Consider the following 22,603-nt stretch of genomic DNA (forward strand, 5'->3'; position numbering starts at 1 on the left):
ATATATAAATATACACGACATATATATGTCATATGTATATGAGAGTATGTATCTCTTAAAACTCAATAGTAAGCCGGGCATGGTGGCTCATGCCTGTAATCCCAGCACTTTGGGTGGCAGAGGCTGGCAAATCACGAAGTCAGGAGTTCGAGACCAGCCTGATCAACATGATGAAAACCCATCCCTACTAAAAATAAAGAAATTAGTTGGGCATGATGGTGCACACCTGTAATCCCAGCCACTCATGAGGCTGAGGCAGGAGAATTGCTTGAACCCCAGGGGCGGAGGTTGCTGAGAGCCAAGATCGTGCCACTGCACTCCAGCCTGGGTGACAGAGCAAGATTCCGTTTCAAAAACAAACAAACAAAAACTCAATAGTAAACAATTCAGTTAGAATATGGGCAAAAGACATGGACAAACATTTTACCAAAGAGAATATATAGGTGGTAACTGAGCACCTGTATGTATGAAAAGCTATTCAGCAATATCATTCATCAGAAAAATAAAAATTAAAATGACGGTGAAATATCACTATATTTGCCCTGACGGATCAAAAAAATAGTGATAATACCAAAAGCTGTCACTGATGAAGAAAAGCTAAATCACTCATACCTTTTAGTGGGCATGCAAAATGTTTGGTAAAACAATTTGGCATTTTTCTAAAAATGTAAATGTGCGGCTACCAGACTTTCCAGCAATTGCACTTCTGAGCATTTATTTCAGAGAAATGAAAACTTATGTTCATAGAGGAATCAGTATATGAGTGTGTATAGCAGGATTATTTGTGATAGTCAAAAACCAAAACCAACTTAGATGTCATTAAATGGGTGAATGGTTAAACAAACTATGGGCTATCCATACCACAAAGACCACTCAGTAATAAAATGGAACAAACTATTGGTATACACAACAACCTGTGTGCATTGCCAGATTATTATGTTTAATGAGAAAAGCAAACCCCAAAGGGTTACATACTCTATGATTCCATTTATATAACATTTTTGAAATAACATAACTATAGAAATGGAAGCAAGATTAGTGGTTGCCAGATTAAGGATGCAGGAGGGTGTGAGGTAGGTGAGTATGGTTATAAATTGGCACCATTAGGAATCTTTGTTATGAAGAAATTATTCTATTTTTTTTTTTTTTTTTGAGACGAAATCTCACTCTGTTGCCCAGGCTGGAGCGCAATGGCACGATCTCAGCTCACTGCAACCTCTGCCTCCCAGGTTCAAGCAATTCTTCTGCCACAGCCTCCCGAGTAGCTAGGATTACAGGCACCTACCATCACGCCCAGCTAATTTTTGTATTTTTAGTAGAGACATGGTTTCACCATCTTGGTCAGGCTGGTCTGGAACTCCTGACCTCAAGTGATCCGCCTACCTCAGCCTCCCAAAGTCCTGTATTCTGTATCCTGACTGTGATTGAAGATGCACAAACCTACACGTGATAAAAAATGTATATAGTTAAATACATATACACACTCGTGACTACAAGCATAACAGAAATAAAATAATCCATGTGCTGAATAAGATAAGATAGCTGAATTGTATCAATATCAATAACCAGTTTGCAGTATGGTACTATAGTTTTGCATGATATTAACATCTGGGGAAATTGGGTAACAGTATCTTTCAATATTATTTCTTAAAACTGCATGTAAATCTATAATTATTAAAATTTCAATTAAAACAAAAAAATGTGAAAAACCTTTTTTATACCACTTGTGCATATCATTTGTCTTAGTCTGTATTGCATTTCTGTAAATGAATACCAGAAAGTAGGTAATTTATAAAGAAAAAAGGTTCATTTTGCTCATGGTTCTGATGGCTAGAAGACTGGGCATCTGATGAAAACCTCAGGCTGCTTTCACTCATGGCAGGAGATGAAAGGGAACCAGCGTGAGCAGAGATCACACTGCAAGAGAGGAAACGAGAGAAGAAGGCACCAGGCTGTTTCTAACAACCTTCTCTCCAGGGAAGACATAGAGAGAGAACTCACTTCACTACCCCACCATGCCAGGGAGGACATTAACATATTCATGAGATATTTACATTCCTGACCTAAACACCTTTTGTTAGGCCACACCTACCCTTTAACATTGGAAATCAAATTTAAACATGAGATTTGGAGGGGACAAATATTCAAACTATAGCATCACTCAACGGCCATATTTTTAAATTCACTTGTTAAAATATTTAATTGGAGGCCATCTGAGCTAGGGGTGGGGGGTCTTCCATGTCTCAGTTGCTTGTGAATACTGGGACCTAGCAACTGAATGACTTTACAAATGGCAGAACAAAATCTCAACTTAGATTCTCAAAATTACTAAAATAAAGGCACTTGAAAATCACTTTTATTAGCTTTTTCATTGGAGAAAGTAGAGACAAACACATACCTCGGAGAGTTGTTAAAAGGAATAAACAAACATACTATATGTCATTTACTTTAACACATCTAACTCTTGGCCGTTTATCAGTCCTACTGGTGCCACAGTATCACTGTCCTTTCACTGAGTTTAGCAGATGAATTTACATTTATAAAACAATCTATACATTTTTAAATACTTTGCATTTGCCAAGATCTCTAACATCAAAGAGAGTTGCTCTTCTATTTTTATCAATACAGCTAAAAAACATTGTACTGAAGATGTGAAAAGACCAAATGGCATTATGATGATCTGTTAGAAAACTTTATGTGTATATCTGTGAATGAGGCAAGGCTTTAAAACATTCATTCTGTGACTCTGATATAATTTTGAGTTTTAATGCTTTCATATAGCTTTTTATCCATGCACCTTCTCTAGGTGTATTTAAATTGAGAAATGCCTCTCTACATAACAGCATGATGCTAGATTATCAGTAAACAGACAAGTGAATTTGCACATCAGAATCTGGTTGTCTTAATCCCCTAGCTCTACCATCACCATTACAAATAATTACTACAGGAAAATATATATATAATGTTTGTACTCTGGGGCAGGAAGAAAACAAAGTAAATTAGTAGTGTGAGGGAGGTGTCAATTCAGGCTTGTGTTAGTGGCTCATTATCTGTAATGAATGAAGCCAGCAGTTACTAGTGTCTGCTCCGTACCAGGAGCTATTCACACCCATCTATTTTAATTCTCACCAAAGCTCTCCACACTGTTTAGAATTTCCCTGTATTACAAGACCAGCAATCTGAGACAGACTTTCAGCAGTTAAATTGCATTTCTTTCTCCAATATTAGTCTATCAGTTTATCAATTCTTAGAAGAAAGAATTACCTGTGATCTGATAAGCAAGAATGTCTTGACACTTGTTTTTGTCTGGTTATAATCAGAAAAGTTACTGAGCTCTAAATATAAATAATGTTGCTGCCATCAAGTTTTATACTTCCAAGTACAAAAGGTTCTTGTTACTCCAAACCAGGCTGAAACACTGAACCATTGAACAAAGTGTGAGGATTGGTAAAAATGGAGAATCAGATACAAAGTTTGCTTTCAATTTTGTTTAATACAGATCAACAAACAATGCAAAGGGAATGAACCAGACAATGATAGAAATGAGTGGAAGCAGCTCTCCAACATGTATCTAGCTTCTAGTTACCCAGTGACTAGTCTCTCACAAAGTGCCTCCAAATTTCAGGGGCCAATGCAACCTGTGTAGGATAATCATCCTGCCAGATCGGAGTTACTCAGCCCTCTGGTGAAATGGTTTGGCTCTGTGTTCCCACCTAAAAATCTCATCTCGAATTGTAATCCCCACATGTCAGTGGAAGAAACTGGTAGGAGGTGATTAGATCATGAGGGGCAGTTTTCCCATGCTGCTCTCATGATAGTGAGTTCTCACAAGAGCTGATGCTTTTAAAGTGTGACACTTCCTCACTTCAATCTCTCTCTTTCTCTCCTGAGCTTATATAACTGTCCACATTTAAGTATGCATTCATGTAAAGACATAAGTGATTAACTTCTTTTAATCTGTAACGAACATCTGAGTCTTGAAGACCTTCCTCTGGAGCCTCAAAAACTTTACTTAATGTAAATGGATCCAGGCGCTGAGGTGAATACCCTTATTTTGTCTCCTGCTAAATCACGGAGGTTTGGAGAGTTCTTCAGACCCCCGATGAAACTTGTTTAATCCTAAATGGGTCTTGTTAAGAATTTCTTTGTTGTTTTGTCATGCTTCAGGAAAGGCATAGGCAAAACTCTTGGTGGACTTTTGCTACATCCCAGCTTTTGTGTCAGGGTCCTAGCTCTTTCAGCTTTTAATATTTAACTTAACCCCTCAGGTAGTGCTGAAACTCTTATTATGGAGGCCTGCGTTAGTGAGACCTGGCCTGCCACAGAAGCAGGTGGAGCTATTGATCTAGCATACTCTTAGGAAGTTGAACATTGTATTTCTATTTTTATATTGACAAGAACTAGCATGGCCACACTCAGCTGCAAGGACACCTGAGAAATTGAGTTTATCCAGGAAAGAAATTTACCCAGTTAACATTCAGAGGTTCTGTTACTAAGGACAAAGTGGAAAATGGATTTGGTAGTACTACTAGAATTCTCCTCCACAGAGCAGACGCGCTGAAAAGCGTTTCAATCTAGTACATGTTTCAGAGGAGAGAAAACACTAATATATATACAGGAAGCACCTTTAGTGTTAGAGACTACATTGTATCTTAACCTGTGATGTATAAGTTATTGGCTTCATTTTATAGAAAACTTATATATTCAACAAAGTTTTAAAAAATGCCCAGTTTTTATTGCAACAAGTAGCAGAGTCATAGCTCTAACCTAAGAAGGCTTTCTGACTGCAAATTTCATTTTCCTTGAGAGAGAGGAGAACTCTGGAGAGTGATATGGGCAGTGGCCTTGAAGAAAGGGATGTATGTTTTACTTGTATTGAGCTACCAGCCATTCACCATGATGACTGTTAATGAAGATGGTGATGCTAACTCCTGTCGAACATTGACTGCAGGCACTCATTCCTTTAAAATAATCAACTGTTTAAAACTTGGGTTTTAAAACTTTGGGTTTCTTTCTAGAGAATAGGACCATGATTTTGTTCAAATATTTTAAATGATTGTCAACAGTTCCTCTTTTAGTGCCAGGAACCTTCTTTGGCCTTGCACACAGCTGCATTCTCAGTTACTCATCTCAACCGAACTGTAGAACAAGTTTTTGCATTTTTGGTTGTTTCAGTTCATCTGAAGACGAAGCTCTTTATCCAGCTTGCTAAACTGAAAGATAATTCAAATGTCAAATATTAATAAGGAGTTCTGTGACCTTTTAAATTTCTCTGATGTAGTTTGGAAATGGTTATTTCCAATATCTTACACTTGGCTGTGCATGGGTTTATTCTTAGTTAAAAAATAAACTACTTCATATGCCTGAGAAATTTTTGAAGGCTGGTGCTACCCAACATCTTTGGAACTTATAAAATCATTGTCTTTAAAGCAGTATAGTCCTTAAAATCCATAAAGTCTGCAAAAATAGTTCTAAGAAAATATGCAGTTACCAGATTAACACTGTTGTGAATTAACAGCATAAATAGAAAAGACCGATTAAGAACATTGCTCCAAAGTGGGCTTTGCTTCAATAAATGAGGTATCATAGCAAAGATTCAAACCAATTTAGACATAGTGCCTGAAGGAAGCCTATTAGTACTAATGTCATTTAAAGTACAAAATATTTTCTAGATTTAATATTTTTTTGTTGGTTTTTTAAATTTCCTACTTGCTTTCTCAATTCTTCAAGTAAATCTAGGGTTAAGCAGCAGCATTAGTTCATGGCAAGAAACAGCTACATTTTCTCTGAGTCTCAAATGCAGTAAAGCTGAGGATATCAGCTTCTGTTAGATTTCTTTACAGAAAATCTTAAGTCACAAATCTCTTGGTTTTCAAGACATATAAATTAAAAATTGAAAATAAAAATTAATCTGCAAGTTTTTAAATAATTAAATATAAATTTATATTGTCCATAGAAATATCTAATCATATATGTTTCTATATTCCTAAGTCTTTAAGCTCAAACTTTTTCAGTAAGTGGTCAAGAGCTGTGTGTTGCTAAAATGCATGCTATCAGCTTGGAACTCGCAATCTCAGTGAGACATATTATAAAATCTTGACTCTGAGATTTTATAATAAATTGTAGTAAAGTATCTACTGGTATCTTTATCAGCTTTATCTGCTAGTATATCTTTATCTGCTATTTTCCTCTTCTCCAAGTTGTGGTTACTTTTCAAATCAAAGTAGTTACAAGTCAATGAGACACAAGAGAAATTTCCAATCTTACAAATTAGAATTCATTTTAAATATGCAGCTACTTGTGCGTGCACATGGTATGATCCATGTTGGATAGTTCTAGCACTAGAATTAAGATTTTAGGCATTTGGATGCCCCATGGAGAAGGCCGACTGTAATTTCTATAGCCAATCAGTTACATTCTTAGTTCCGAGCATTTTAAATGTGAAATAAAGGAGAGAATACCTATTGAAACATAATACATCATTCTGTATGCTATTGTTTGTTAGATTAAGACTAACTACAATAATCTGATGCATTAAACTTTTTGATGACTTAACATTTCTTAAAGAAGCTAATTCCCAAAAATTATAGTATCATCTTCAGATATTGCTTCATGCTGTAAAAAATAATAAAATAATTAAAATTATTTAAAAGTCATGACATAAGGCCCAGTGAAATGGTCTGGACTTGAAGCAGGCATGCCATGTCCTCCATCTCTCCTCATTATATAGTCTTAGGAATTAGTTAGGTGGCTGCCAATAGTCCAAGGCTAAAATAGTTTCCAGTAAGCCATTCAGGGCAAAAGACTGGAAATGCAATATGTATAAAGAATGTGAGGACAATGGATTTAGCAGGAGAATTGCTAAAGACATAATGTCTGAAATTTGAATGGCTGAGTGTGTGACATAAACAATTTTCAATCATATTAATTTCAGTTCACTTTAATTTTGCCTGGACAGGGGATTCAGCATATAAGCAATTAGTCCTCCAATATCCATAACAATCTAAAAATTAGATCTTGATTATTTTACCTTTTTGACATTTTCTTTTCTAGGTAGATTTATTTTTAGCTGATCTGGAAATTTGCTTTATTTCCTATTATTGACAATATTAATTTATTTCATGAGGGAAGCTTTTAAAAAGTGACAAACCTTGTACTTGTTAAGTATCATTTATTATTATTTGAAAGAAAAGCTAACTATAAATCAATTCAAAACTAATGATACTATTTAATTTTATTTTAGGTTAAGAAGATACTCTAAGTTTCCCTTTTTAAAGTTGAGTTACGGCAATTTTCTGACATAAAACAAACATATGATATACTTATAGTTTATATACTATGCCATAGATCAGACGAAAATTGCATATGTTCATTACAACTACAACATGAAAGCCCACATAGCTGCCATGGTCTGGTATAGTGGTATGAACTGATTTTCATTAGAGGTTTGATTATTCATCTGTCTAAAAAACTATAAGCATTTTGAAGCCTTGAACGGAAAAAAGGGCAATTCTTTTTTACAAAAAGATGGTGAATTAGATGTTTAAAGAATAGAAATTTTAAGTCTGTATTAAAAACAGATCATTATAACCAAGATTAAAAATTGAAATCTAGTAAGTAAAGGTACACTTAACCAAATAGCGTGGGTGGTATCTTAAAATTCACTCCTAGTAAGATTTTTCAGTCAGTCAATAGCTGAATTTTAAAATATATGTTGTTTGTTCTATGTTGAAACCCTGGCCAATTAAGGCATAGGTAGTGAAGGCATGTTTTCTTTACACCACTAATGGCTGCTTGTCAAGAAGCAAAGAAAGGATGCCTTGCTGGAGCACGTCTTGGAAACATTTCATTCTTTACTTTACCCAAGTATACATATGAATGTTACTTTTCCTCAAAAGGACAGCAGAAAAGTACTATTTAGATAGTTATTTCTTGCTCTTGTCACGCCCACCTATTTTAAGTGTTTTGTTCAATGATCTCTATCTTGCCTACATGTGTACAGGAAGCACAAGTGGATGAACAAACCAACTAATATATTATAGGAAATGGTGAAAATTGTGGGAAACCCACATGTCCCATATAAAAAGAGCACATGTCCCATATAAAAAGAGCACATGTCCCATATAAAAAGCACATGTCCCAGCTGGGCACGGTGGCTCACATTGTAATCCCAGCACTTTGGAAGGCTGAGGTGAGTGGATCACCTGAGGTCAGGAGTTCGAGACCAGCCTGGCCAACATGACGAAACTCCATTTCTACTAATAACACAAAAATTAGCCGAGTGTGGTGGCATGCGCCTGTAATCCCAGCTACTCGAGAGGCTGAGGCAGGAGAATTGCTTGAACCCAGGAGGTAGAGGTTGCAGTGAGCCAAGATCATACCATTGTACTCCAGCCTAGGTGACAAGAGCAAAACTCTGCCTCAACAAAAATAAATAAATAATTTTAAAAAGCGCATGCCCTAAATAAAGAAGTTAGTCTTTGTCTTTCTCTTCTCCTTCTTCTCCTCTCCTTCTCCTTTTCCTCCTTCTCCTTATAATCCAGCAGTTAATGTGACATCTCCAATTTGAAAGTAACTTAACAAAATGTATTATCAATGAAATACATACAAAGGTATATATTGCCAAGAAGCTACCAGTCCAATCTATCCACTTTTTACAAATAAAATAAAAGAGTTCTCAAAAAACTAAGCACAAATATTTATGTGGTAAAAACAAAAGAATTCGGAATAATGGTATCCATACCATTATTGTTCAGTTCTCTAAATCTCTGTCTCTCTTCTAGTGGTTTAGTTGGCCATGAAATAAGTGTTGCATTTCTCATTAATCAAAAATAACTTAAAACTATTTAGTACATTATTTTCTTTTTAGAATCAATCTGTGTATTTCATGAACTATATCTTCTTGGGGAAATAAAGTGGCAAACCCCATCTGTATAAAAAATAAAAATAAATTTAAAAATCAGCCAGGCATGATGACACAAGCCTATAGTCTCAGCTACTTTGAAGGCTGAAGAGGGAGAATTGCTTGAGCCCAGGAGTTTGAGGGGGCAGTGAAATATGATCACACCACTGCATTCCAATTCAGGCAACAGAGTGGGACCTTGTCTTTGAAATAATAATATTAATAATAATAATAATAAATCTCCTCACAACCCAGAAAACCTTTCCACAAAGGAAGAAAACAGTTTTATTATTGAGTAAACATTAAACCGCAATGTGATGGTCATTGCAGGCAATCTGCTAAGAGATTACCAAGACGAAAAGAAATTTCACCTTTTTAAATAGCCAAGCAGGTACAACCCATTACATACATGTTCTCAGGATAAACAATTAGTGGTCCTCAAGTACGAAGTCTTGACATTACCATTTATCGTATACAATTAACCTTAAAATCACCTTATAATTGGGATGACCACCTGTGTTAGCTAATTGACTTTATCTAAAAGAAAAATAAATGTCCCATATCTTTATGACAACAGGTAGTACATTAGTTAGCTCCGGCTGCCATCACAAAATAGCAAAGACTATTTTGTGCCTTAAACAACAGAAATTTATTTTCTCACTGTTCTGAAGGTGGGAAGTCCAAAACCAAGGTGCTGCCTTATTGGTTCCTGACAAGAACCGTCTTTCCGGCAGAGTCCTCACATGACAGAGAAAGAGCAAAAGAAAGATCTTTATCTTTCTTCCTCTTCTTTTTTTTTTTTCTGAGACAGAGTCTCACACTGTTGCCCAGGCTGTAGTGCAGTGGCACGATCCTTGCTCACTGCAATCTCCGCCTCCTGGGTTCAAGTAATTCTCCTGCCTCAGCCTCCCTAGTAGCTGCAGGCATGCGCCACCATACTCAGCTAATTTTTTTTTTTTTTTTTTTTTTTGTAGTTTTAGTGCAGACAGGGTTTCACCATGTTGGCCAGGATGGTCTCAATCTCCTGACCTTGTGATCTGCCCGTCTCGGCCACCCAAAGTGCTGGGATTACAGACATGAGCCACAGCATTTAGCCTCCTCCTCTTGGTCTAAGACCGTAATCCTGTTGGATAGGGCTCCACCCTTATGACCTACTTAACCTAATTATCCCCTAAAGACCCTATTTCTAGATACAGTCTTACTGGCGTAATGAGCTACAACGTATGAATTTGGGAAGACACAAATCAGTCCACAGCAGGTTTTGTAACTCAGAATCCAGTATCAGCCAAAGTTAGCCTCCTATCCTTTCACAGAAGCCATTTCGTAGAAAGTCCTATCTTCCTTGATGACTGCATTTCAAAGAGATGATTCTTAAGTCCTCAAGAAAAACATTCTTAGGTTGCGAGCTTGACAAAAGGCTTATTCAGCTTTTAAAGAACATTTATAGACATTTCAGGAAAACAGAGAAGGAACTCACAAGTTTTCCAAAGTAAATGCTTTAAGAAAAGTTTAGATAAGGAGGAATCTCTTAGTTTCAACAAGTCTCAGTAAGTCTCATTTTTTTTATTTTTTAGATTGTATTTACCTTTACAATCTGCAGAGAATGAATGTTGATTTTAATTATTCTGATACCCACAGCGATTAACTATTTAAAAATATTTGTGTTTGCAGATAATTTGCTGGTTTATACTTTTATAACTGATAAAAATAATATGCTGCAAGATAAATATCTATTTTCATTTCCATATCAGATATTGAAAAATAAGTACTCAAAAAATCAAATTTTTATATAATTTAAATATAGGACAGCCAACTGTACTTTTGAAATTATGTTCCCAATTTCAATATGGAGATATTTCTTCATTTTTTAAGGTATCATCAAGTTATCCTCAATCACCAATCCTTGGCACAAGCTAGCATTTTCCAGTGGCTGTCTGTCTTCTGAGTTATTACTTGATTGAGTTGTCTAGAGTGTTTTTTCTCCAATCTAGTACATCAAACTTTCAATCCTTTTTGTTGCTAATATGTGTGTGGGTATGTGTGGTTGTGTGGATGTGTGTTCATGTGCATATGTTTTAGTTTGTTAAGCTCTTTCCATTTTAGGTTAGATATTGTAAGGGAGGGGTTTGGAAAATACATTTTTCACTTTATTTCCATATTCCAACTTCTGCTATAAATTTTTCACAAGGAACACTTTCTTAGGTTTTTTTGGTGGATTGTCTGTTGAATGGCTGCCGACAATTCCATCTCTGTACACTCCTTCCACTTGTTCCCTAAAGGACTACAGTCTATTGCCCTCCTTTTGAAACTGGTCTGGCTTTGTTATTTGACTGTAATAATACAGTGGAAGTGATTCCTTGCCATTTCTACCCCTAAGCTTCAAGAAAGATCTTGGCTTCTCCTTTCCATACCCTAGAAAGCCAGCTGCCACGGAAAGTTGGATAGTCTGACTAGAGAGATGTCCTGGGGGATGAAACACCATGGAGGGAGAGAGGCCACATGAAAAGAAATGACACCTCATGTAACTGAGTCCATGAGACTCCATGAAGGGAGAGAGATCCAGTTATCTTAGACAACACATAGCCATTGAGCCACACAAGATGAGGTTGTCAAGGTGTGAGAGAGGCCATGTTAAATCCTTTAATTCCAGATGAGCTACCCTAGGCAGTACCCTGTGAAGCAGAGGAGCCATCCCCGCTTAGCCCTGCCTGAATTCCTAGCCCACAGAATCATCAGTAGCAAATGTGTGGTTTTTAACTGTTATATCTTTAGGTAATTTATTATGCAGGAAGAGATCATTGAAACAGTTGGGCTCAGACAACAAAAAAGAGAGATAAGAGCTGGCAATTACCTAATGAACTGGGTTTGAAAAACCTACCACGAGCAAGTGCATTTGTAAGTATTTATAGTTTCCTACCTATAAGATTCATTAATAAATATTGTACATGTGTTATTTCAGAGCTCTTTATGAACTCAAAGATGAGATAGTATTATTTTAGTACTACATAGATTAAAGGAATTGAGGTAGATAGAATTATTTGTGCAGATCCACAAAGCTATAAAATTGTAGAGCAGTTCTACATGCTACAGAACCAAAAGCTTGTGAGTTCAACTATTGTGTTCTCTCAAACAAAACATTTTGGTTTTAAAAAATCTTTCCAGACACTAAATTACTTATATTATGCAACCATACTGGGTATAATTATCAAACACATTTATTCATTTATTCAACAAATATGTAAGACCTGTTATGCACAAAACACCATTATAAGTGCTAGAATGGATAACAAGAGAACAAGTCCTTGCCTCATGAAATTTTCATTTTAATGAGGGTAGACGGACAACAAATAAACTATAATAAACTAAGTAGAGTTAACTGCTGTGGTGCTAAATAAAGCAACATAATGAGGACGGGAATATAGGGGAATATTCTTGGAAATGCTACGTTAAACAGGATGATCAGGGTAGAAGGCCTGTTTGTTACAGTTACATTTGAGAAAAGACAGAAAGAAATATGAGACTGAAGTTTGTGAATATGTAGAGGTAGAATATTCCAATCAGAAGAAACAACAGTTAGAGGCCCTAACACAGAGGCATGCTTGGAGGACAAAAAGGAGGCCAAAATGGGTGGGGCAGAGTAAGTGAGGGAGACATTAGGAGGTGTGATACGAAGGATTCTAAGATAGGTTTCACAGTCTCAGCCCCTGGTGTTACACCCAGTATGGTTCCCTCCTTTGAATATGGGTGGGATTTTTGCTTCTAACGAAAGAATACAGCAAAGGTTATGGCCTGGTATGGCATTCCCTTGATTAGGTTACATTATGTGGCAAAGGTGGTGGGATTTGCACCCATGATGAAATTAGATCAAACAAGACTTCCTCCTAGTAGAATGAGGCACGCTCTCTTAACATATAGAGAGTCAGACTGAGTCTTGACTAGGATCCTGAAGGACCTCAGACACACCAAAGATTAATTAAACATCCTACAGTACCAGAATTTAAAATTTATTTTGGCAGTCAAAACAATAAAAAAAATAGAAAATGATTTAAGAAAAGTTAAAAATCCCTCTTTACTAGGTAGCTCTTAGATTCTTTCTCAAGAAAAATCATCTTCAGAATTACAAAATAAAATAATAATGGACAGGAGAATGATTAAATCCAAGCTCTTTCCTGAAACAAATCTAAGAAGAGGCCACTCTCCTGCTTGAAAAATGTTATGGTTTCATATTGCATTTGGAGTAAGATTCTCCCTGACCATCTTCTCCATCAAATTAGTTTCTTTTTATTCTTCCCTTTTTTCTATTTATAACATTTATCATTTTAAAATCTTTTTATTTTGAGATAATTGTAGATTCACATGTAGATGTAAGAAATAATGCAGAGGTTTTATAAACACATGACCCAGTTTCTCCCAATGGTAAAATCTTGCAATTGTAATATCTTCACATCAAGATACAGAACAGTGTTATCACAAAATTCCCTGCTGCCTTCCTTTTGCAACCAAAACGCCTCACTTCCTATTGCTAAGGCCTACCTAGAACAAACGTATTTTCTATTCTATAATATTGTAATTTCAAGAATAATATGTAAGTGAAATTATACAGCATGTGATTTTTGAGACTGGCTTTTTTCACTTAAAATAATTTTCTTAAGATACATCTGGCCGGGTACGGTGGTTCACGCCTGTAATCCCAGCATTTTGGGAGGCTGAGGCTGGCAGATCATGAGGTTAAGAAATAGAGATCATCCTTTTCGAAATGGTGAAACTCCATCTCTACTAAAAATACAAAAATTAGCTGGACATGGTAGTTCCCGCCTGTATTCCCAGCTACTTGGGAGTCTAAGACAGGAGAATCCCTTAAACCCAGGAGGCAAAGGTTGCCGTGAGCCAGATCGCACCACTGCACTGGCAACAGAGCAAGACTGCATCTCAAAAAAAAAAAAAAAAAAAAAGGAAAAAAAAAAAGAAAAAAAAAAAAAAAAAGGAAAGAAAGAAAGAAAAGATACATCCAAGTTGTTGCATGTATTGGTAATTCATGAATTTTTATTCCTGGGTACAATTCAATGGTATGGATGTACTACTTACTTTACTTACCACCTCTTGACTTTACTTACCACCTCTTGAAGTTCATTTGGATTGTTTCATTTTTGGCCACTACCAATGAAGCAGCAATTGACATTTGTGTAAGTTTTTTGTTGAATGTTTCCATTTCTTTTAGATAGATATTCAAGTTTTGCAGTTGCTGAGTTTATGGTAAGCACATGTTTAGTTGTAAAGAAACTGTCAAATTACTTTCCAGAGTGGCTATACAATTTATATTCCCACCAGCAAGGTACAAGTGGATTCAGTTTGTTTGCATCCTTGCCAAGATTTGACATTAATTTTTTTAATTCACTTGTCACTTAAAAATTACATATTTATTTGTTTACTTAAAGTTTTTTCATTTAGTGGATTTAATTTGAATTACATGTTTCCTTTGAACTTGTTAAGAACTGCTTAAGGTGCAATGCCTTCAAAGACAAAATCAAATGTGACATACTACTTCACCCTTAGTGCTTTTTTAAGTACAAACTAAATTAGTAAGATTAAAATTTTCATGTTGAAATAATACTTTCATGGGTTAGTCATTGACTAATTGATACATAAATGATTTTTTCTGATACCCTTGTTATGATTGCATATTTAATGATTGATGGTTTTTGGTAATATTTTGCAACAAGAGGCCTCAGTCTCCTTTGCTGATTTTTGTTCATCAATTTATTCTCTAAATGAGAGTAGCCCCAAAGTGCCATATTTGAACATCTCCATTTGAACATCTCCTCTACCTGCATTCACTCCCTAGATCATCCGCAAGTCCTAGTCCTTTAATTACTCTCATTGTGCTCATAAGTATTAAATGTGTTTTTCCAGCTGCTGTTTCCCCTAATTCCAGTCTTATGAGTCAACAGCCTGCTCAGCCACTAGATTGGGATCTTTAGCGAGCTTTCACACTTCACATGTACAATACCAAGACTCTGACTTTCCCTTAGTAATGTTAATTTTCCAGTTATTTCTGCATCAATACTCTTTTTGTAAAGTTATTCAGATGAAAAAAGCAAACTTAGATTCTGCATCATCTCCTTTCTTTTGCTTTCACCCCACATGCAATTAACAAAGAAGTCCTGTAGGCTCACCTTTTAAATAACTTTCAAAACCCAATGACTCTTCTGGTTCATTCAAGCCAGTATGCTCCTTGATTAGTAAAATAGTTTCTTAAGTAGCCTGTCTGCTTCTGCCTTTCTTCATATAACTGCCAGAGTGATCTTTCTGAACAAAGTTTGATTGTATCTCCCTCCTGAAAACATGCCCTGGTTTCCCACCACTCACAGTGAAAGCGGAAGACCTTACTATGACTTATAAGTCTTCAGTAAGCTGGCTCCTACTCTCACCACAACATGTTACTACCTTGATCTGCTTTCCTCCTGCATTTGTCTTCTATTGTTAGGTCATAAATTACTACCAACTTGGTAGCTTAAAAATATGCATGTTCATTATGTCACAGTTTTTGTGAGTCTGGGCACAGCTTAGCAGGGTCCTCTACTCTAGGTCACACAAGGCTGCAAGCAAGGTGTCAACCTGACTGCATTCTCATTTCGAAGGCTCTGTGGAAAGATATACTTCCAAGTACCCTTGGGTTAATGGCAGAATTTGCTTTCTTGTAGTGGTAAAACTGAAGTCTGTTTCTTTTTTTTTTTTTTTTTTTTTTGAGACGGAGTTTTGCCCTTGTTACCCAGGCTGAAGTGCAACGGCACGATCTCGGCTCACTGCAACCTCTGCCTCCTGGGTTCAAGCAATTCTCCTGCCTCAGCCTCCCGAGTAGCTGGGACGACGGGTATGCGCCACCATGCCCAGCTAATTTTTGTATTTTTAGTAGAGACAGGGTTTCACCTTGTTTACCAGGATGGTCTCGATCTCTTGACCTCGTGATCCACCCGCCTCAGCCTCCCAAAGTGCTGGGGTTATAGTGAGTCACCGCGCCTGACCAAGTCTCTGTTTCTTACAGGCTCTTGAATGGAAGCCACTTTGAGATCTAGGAAGCCACCTCCAGCTTCTTTCTATGCAGCTCTCTCACAAAATGATAACAAAGCTCATCTTCTATTTCTGCCGTCAGTTTTCATTCTCCTGGAATATCTTAATAATAATTATATCATAGCTAGTTAGAGAAACGTTTCCAGAAGGCAGAAAAATTATTCTTGTGAGTACAACCTCTGTCCTTCATTTAAATATGTATATCCTGAGGTCTCGTTTTATCTTTTCTCTCTGAGCTTGTGGCCTCTTAATACACTTATTTGGACACTATTTACTTGGCCTCTTCCATTTCCAGTATTGGTAAATAAAAAATCATTTCTTTCAAATTTATGAGTCTTACGTATCAGCTATAAAATTGGCTTATGGAAAATACTGAAAGCAAAAAAAAAAAAACATTCATTATAATACTAGGTAATGTATCCATTTAATTAAAAAAGGAATACCAGAGAACAAGAGAGCAGTGAAGGAAATCTATCAACCAGAGCAGTTTGACTTTACATCCAAAATAGCCCTATTCATTCCAGTTGAAGTCAAATTCAACAGTCAGTAGCGAATTTTGCAAACCTCAGCTCATTATGTATGTTGACCTTCCGGCACTATTCTTACTGGTCTATGCTGCATTTCTATATTTAGAGTAATTTGTCTTCCTTCTGGTTGTGCGTCTTCCTTCTCATCTTCTGTGCATGCATTTTTTTATAATCTGAACACACAATAAAGTTCTTTCTATAGTTTTGCCACTTTCTGCCACTACCCAACCTTCTTTTCTTCCTCGTTAACATAATTTGAGATTTACAATGTCAGAGTTATATCAATAGCGGTTTGCTACTTTTCTAAGCTTTCTTCCGAGTTTTTCATATCTGAAAATTTTGAAGTCTTCCTTCTTGAAATCTAGAGTAACCGTCTAATGAAAATCCGTCCCATGATGCTCCTAATTCTAAAATTAGATGGTCAGTTTTTTAAGAGGCTACTGTCACTTGCACCTTATGTACCAAATTATCCTTGCTGGTTCAAATTAGGTTGAAAATATTAGTTTCTGTAATCACGTCCTTTACTCCTCAGGATGTAAAAATGTCAGTAAGACCAGGTAAGAATGCATCAGTTGTTCAGCTTATGTGCAATAGACTTTCAGAAGATGAGCAGATTGATGAAACTTCTGTGATACTTCTGAACTTTCCATTATGACACTTATGTGATTATGTAACATGCACATAATCAACTGACTCCCTCTACCTGGACATAGAAACCCAAGGTTTTGCCACATCTGAATTATCTTTCCTATTCTTTCCCTTTATCTCAATTAATACACTCTCCAACCTTCATCCATATTAAGGTGCATAGATTTCTCTTCACTGTGTATAATTTCATGGTGTGAAGCAGCATTTTAGCTTTTCTTCTGATTCCAGAATTTGAAATTTGGGGGATTTAGTTAAATGTCTATGACCTAGAGTAGTACTAGTGTATAGTAGGTGTTCATTAAATAGTAGTGAAAGGAATTTCACGTAATGAGGGTCATTTTTCTTTTATCTTTAGGGATTTCCTTGCATTTCTTTCCAGCTTGTCACTGGCTTTGTGTTATTAATCATCGTTGGTGCACTTCTCTAACCATCCTTGAAGACTGGGTTTGTGTGGGAGATAGGATGACTAAAGACTGAAAGTCCTTGAAAAATATGTCTCAAATAACGAGTTTGAGGCTTTCGGCTAGCCTCAAACTCATTGTTTGCAGAAAGCTTTTGAAGTGTGGTTATAGCAGAAAGAGCACACTCAAAAGATGCACAGAAAGCAAAAATAGGTTACGGTAATGGTTTAAATATAGGATTGCAAGGATGAGAGTCATTAACCTCTCTGTGTGTATAATGGAAGGCAGGTAAGATGATAATACTGCCAGACTTATGAGAAGACTAGTGAAGTGGATTGGCGTAGAATAAAAAAACTAGGAACTCGTTTTAAAAAAATCATATTGCGTTTCAGAGATCAGAAAGATTTGTAACCAAAATAATGAGCTTTACAATTTAAAATACATAAACTTCCTTCATTAGGTAAAGGGACAACAGTGGTTTCATTCACTCTGGAAAGAAAATTCAGATCCAGTTTGGTGAATGTTACTATGAATGGAAATCACAAAGATTCTCTGTAAGTGAGTATTTTAGGCTTTGGTTTTGCAGAAATGGAAATCCATGTGCCAATGTGGCTTTCACAATACTCTGTATTTTGGCTATGGATTTGAAAAACATAGATGAGGTCTTCCTTGTTACAGAAAAAAGAAAAAAAAAGTGTAGAAATACAAAAAGCAATGAACAAAAACACTTAGAACTTTTCTGGGGCTAATTTATATGTGTTTTAAGATAGATGAAGAAATTTGAATACAAGATGAAAATCTATTTCTCTACAAAAATAATTTATAGTAGGTACTTTTCCTAAAATTAATTATTAGCTCCAATAAAATCTGTCATGATGTTTGCTCCTACATTGTCTCTATAATGTAGGGCGTTAATCATTTAGTCTTCTATGAACATTTCATGTAAAATAATTTCTTCATACGGCTGGCCATTGTGGCTCATGCCTGTAATTCCAGCATTTTGGAAGGCCGAGGAAGGTGGATCTCCTGAGGTCAGGAGTTCAAGACCAGCCTACCCAACATGGAAAAACCCAGTCTCTACAAAAAATACAAAATTAGCTGGACATGGTGGCACATGCCTGTAATCCTAGCTACTCAGGAGGCTGAGGCAGGAGAATTGCTTGAACCCAGGAGGCAGAAGTTACTGTGAGCCAAGGTCATGCCTTTGCACTTCAGCCTGGGCAACAAGAGGAAAACTCTGTCTCAAACAAACAAACAAACAAAGATCTCTTCATAATTGTCTAGAAAAAAATTACATTCATTGAGAACATAGCATGTTTTCCCATCAACAGTGAAATGTATATAATCAGCATTTTCATTAGACCACTACAAATCACAGAGCTAAATGTATTTTTCAAGCTTAGATATTTTCAAAATTTTGTGGTCTATCTGCATTATTGACTTTTTATTCTAATTTATATTTTCACAGGCACCTGACTGTAATTTATTCTTTGTATGTTTGATTTCTGTAGAAATTGCTGTGCTACCTCAAATTCTTCCTGAAATAAGACATGTTGAAAGAAAAGAGAAGGAAAGTGAAAGCATAAGCATTATACTAGAAAGCTGTGGATAATTTAAGACAATTTAGTTAATCAAATTGGTGGGCATTATTGCTGTAAGATAAAGAACAATATCAGCATAATAAAACTACTATGAAAATATTCTATTTCTATCTGTTTCTGTCACTGTTTGCTCATCAAGATACCCAGGAACTAAAAACTATGTATACACAAAAAAATTAAAAAGAAACTACTAAGCCGATATTTGTCCATAATGTAGTATATGCCAGAGGTTTTTTTTTTGGTAATTTAGTAACCACTGCACTTATTATAGAAGTTTAAAAATTCTATATCTTACCTTAAAAAGTTACTTCAGGAATTAATCCTGGATTAAGTTTATTCCAAGTCAACTCCAAAAGGTGTCTATCATTCCAATTAAAAAGACAGGTCTGGATTATGTAGGACAAAGCAGTAGAAACCTGAGTTTTAGCTAGCCCCATCACCAGCAGAATGAAGTGCCCTGGGGTCCTGAACAAATTTGAAAGGCACTGTAGGCCAAAACAACTGTCATCCTGGGCAAGTCCTAATGATACAATGGATTCAAAGCCAGTGGATGCAGGATGCTTAAGACCCAGGGAGAAACCACCTGGAGTGGCCAAGAAAGTGCTTGTGTCACCCCTGCCCCAACTCCAGGCAGCGCCGCTTGGTGACTCTTTCTGCTTGCAGAAGGGAGCAAGATGAGTAAAGAGAACTTTGTCTTACAACTTGAGTACCAACTCAGTCACAGTAAAATAAAGCACCAAGAAAATCCCAAAAATCCTCAATTCCAGGCCCTAGCTCCTGGAAGGCATTCCTAAACTCACCCTGTTGTGGAAGGAGCCTGTTGTGCACAAGAAGATGACATAGTCCTGGCAAGATTTACCACCAGCTAATTAGAGAGCCCATGGGAGTTGAATAATCATCACCAGGAACCAGGCAGTAGTTGCTATGGGCCTTAGGTAAGACTCAGTACTGTACTGGCTTCAGGTGTGACCCAGTGCATTTCCATCTGTGGTCGCCATGAGACTGACTACATTACACCTCCCCAAACTCCAGGCATCCTGGCACAGAGAGGGAGACTGTCTGGGTGAGAGTGAGGAAAAAGAACAAGAGACTGGATTTCCAGGGAATTCTCTTAGATTTTACCCAAGCCTACCAAGACATGACAAGTCATCAAGATTTGCATTGTTGCTGTGCTTGGGAACTCCCTAGTGCAGATATGGCTGCAATAACCACACTCAATTCTCTTTGAATACCAGGAAATTCTTCTCAAAAAGGATGAGAACAAACAAGCTCAGACTGTGAAGAGTAGACTAAATAACTAACTCATCAATGCCTACACATTGACAAATATCCACCAGCATCAAGACCATCCCAGAAAATAGGACCTCACCAAATGAACTAAAGAAGGCACCAGCAAAAAATTCCAGAATGATATGTGACCTTTCCAACAGACAATTCAAATAGCTGTTCTGAAGAAGCTCAATGAACTTTAAGAAAACACAGAGAAGAAATTCAGAACCATGTCAGAGAAATGTAACAAAGAGATCAAAATAATTTTGTTAAATCAAGCAGAAATTCTGGAGCTGGAAGGTGGTGGGGGAGTGGAGTTAAAGTGTAGAGTTTACATTAGTTTTCTCTTTGCTTTATTTATTTGCTATTTGTGTGTGTGTGTGTGTGTGTGTGTGTGTGTGTGTGTGTGTAACCAGAGTTTAGTTGTTATCAATTTAAAATAACCAGTTATAAGATAATTGCAAGGCTTGCGGCAAGTTAAAAAACCCACAGCAGACACACAAAAAAATAAAAAGCAAGAAAATAAGTTTTACACAAAGTAAGAAAGTTAGGAAGGAAGGAAGGGAGAAAGTACCAGAAAACAAATAATAAAATGGCAGTAGCAAGTCCTTACCTACCAATAAAACCACTGAATGTAAAATAACTAAACTGTTCAATCAAAAGACATAGGGTAGCTAAATGGTTAAGGAAAATACAACCCAGTGATATGCTGCATACAAGAAACTCACTTCACCTGTAAAGGAACACAAGATGAAAAATAAAGAGTTGCAAAAAGATATTCCATGCAAGTGGAAGCCAAAAAAAGAGCAGAAGTAACTGCACTTAGATCGGATAAAATAAATTTTAAGACAAAAACTAAAAAAAGAGACCAAAAATGTCATCATATAATGATAAGCTGGTTGATTCAGCAAGGGGACATAATTATAAATATGTATGCAGCCTACACTGGAGAACTCAGATATATTAAGCAAGTATATCAGAACTAAAGAGAGAGATAGATTCCAATACAATAACAAATGGAGACCTCGATATTCCACTTGCAGCATTGGACAAATTGTCCAGAGAGAAAATCAACAAAGAAACATCAGATTTAATGTACTGTAGACCTAACAGACATTAAGAGGACATTTCATCTAACTGCTGCAGAGTACACATTCTTCTCATCTGCAAATGGATTATTCTCCAGGATAAGTTATATGTCAGAACATAAATTAAATCTAAAAAGTATTTTTTTAAATTGAAGTTATACTAAGTGTCTTTCATGGCCACAGTGGGAAAATAAACTACAAATCAATTACAAGAGGAATTTTGCAAACTGTACAAATACATGGAAATTAAACAATATGCTCTTGAATGACCAGTAGGTCAATGAATAAACTAAGGAGATAAAAGATTTTATTAAACAAATAAAAATGGAAGTAGAATATACCAAAACTTTTGGAATACAGCAAAAAGAGTACTAAGAGGAAAGTTTATAACAATAAAAACCTACATTACAAAAATAGAAACACTTTAAATATATAACCTAATGATGCATCTTAAAGAAGTGGAAAAGCAAAGTCATCCAAACTCAAAATTAGTAGGAGAAAATAATTAATAAGTATCAGAGCAGAAAAAAATGAAAATGAAAAAAATACACAAGACAAACATGATGAAAAATTGTTTTTTGTAAAAATAATCAACAAATCTTTAGCCAGACTAAGAAAAAAAAAGAGAGAAGATCCAAATAAATATAATCAGAGACAATAAAGGAGAAATTACAACTGATACCACAGAACTTCAAAAGGTCATTAGAGACTACTATGAGCAACTATATGGCAATAAATTTGAAAACCTAGCAGAAATAAATAAATTTCTAGACACAGACCAAAATTTAATTTTACCTACCAAAATTGAAGGTTTTTACCTGGTTTCAGGTAAAACCAGGGGTTTCACTGTTGAATTGTATTAAGCATTTAAATAACTAATTCCATGCCTACTTAAACTATCCCAAAAAACTAGCGGAGGAGTGAACACTTCCAGACTCTTTCCATGAGGCTAGAATTACTCTGATACCAAAACCAGAGAAAGATACATGAAGAAAGAAAGAAAGAGAAAGAGAGAAAGAGAGAAAGAAAAGAAAGAAAGAAAGAAAGAAAGAAAGAAAGAAAGAAAGAAAGAAAGAAAGAAAGAAAGAAAGAAAGAAAG

The 22,603-nt window shown here is 36.1% G+C and overlaps 1 long non-coding RNA gene across 1 annotated transcript in view; it reads right to left on the reverse strand.

The window, feature by feature from the left end:
* Positions 1-1,351: 1,351 nt before the first annotated feature.
* The window catches only part of LOC116553723, a 33,173-nt gene continuing 11,921 nt past the window's right edge, over positions 1,352-22,603 (reverse strand). Inside the window, exon 3 of the long non-coding RNA XR_004269880.1 lies at positions 1,352-1,440. This is a non-coding gene — a long non-coding RNA (uncharacterized LOC116553723). The remainder of the gene's footprint in view (positions 1,441-22,603) is intronic.

Source organism: Sapajus apella, unplaced genomic scaffold (genome assembly GCF_009761245.1).
Source record: "Sapajus apella isolate SASKATOON/1434 unplaced genomic scaffold, GSC_monkey_1.0 scaffold1, whole genome shotgun sequence".
Classification (NCBI taxonomy): Eukaryota; Metazoa; Chordata; class Mammalia; order Primates; family Cebidae; genus Sapajus; species Sapajus apella.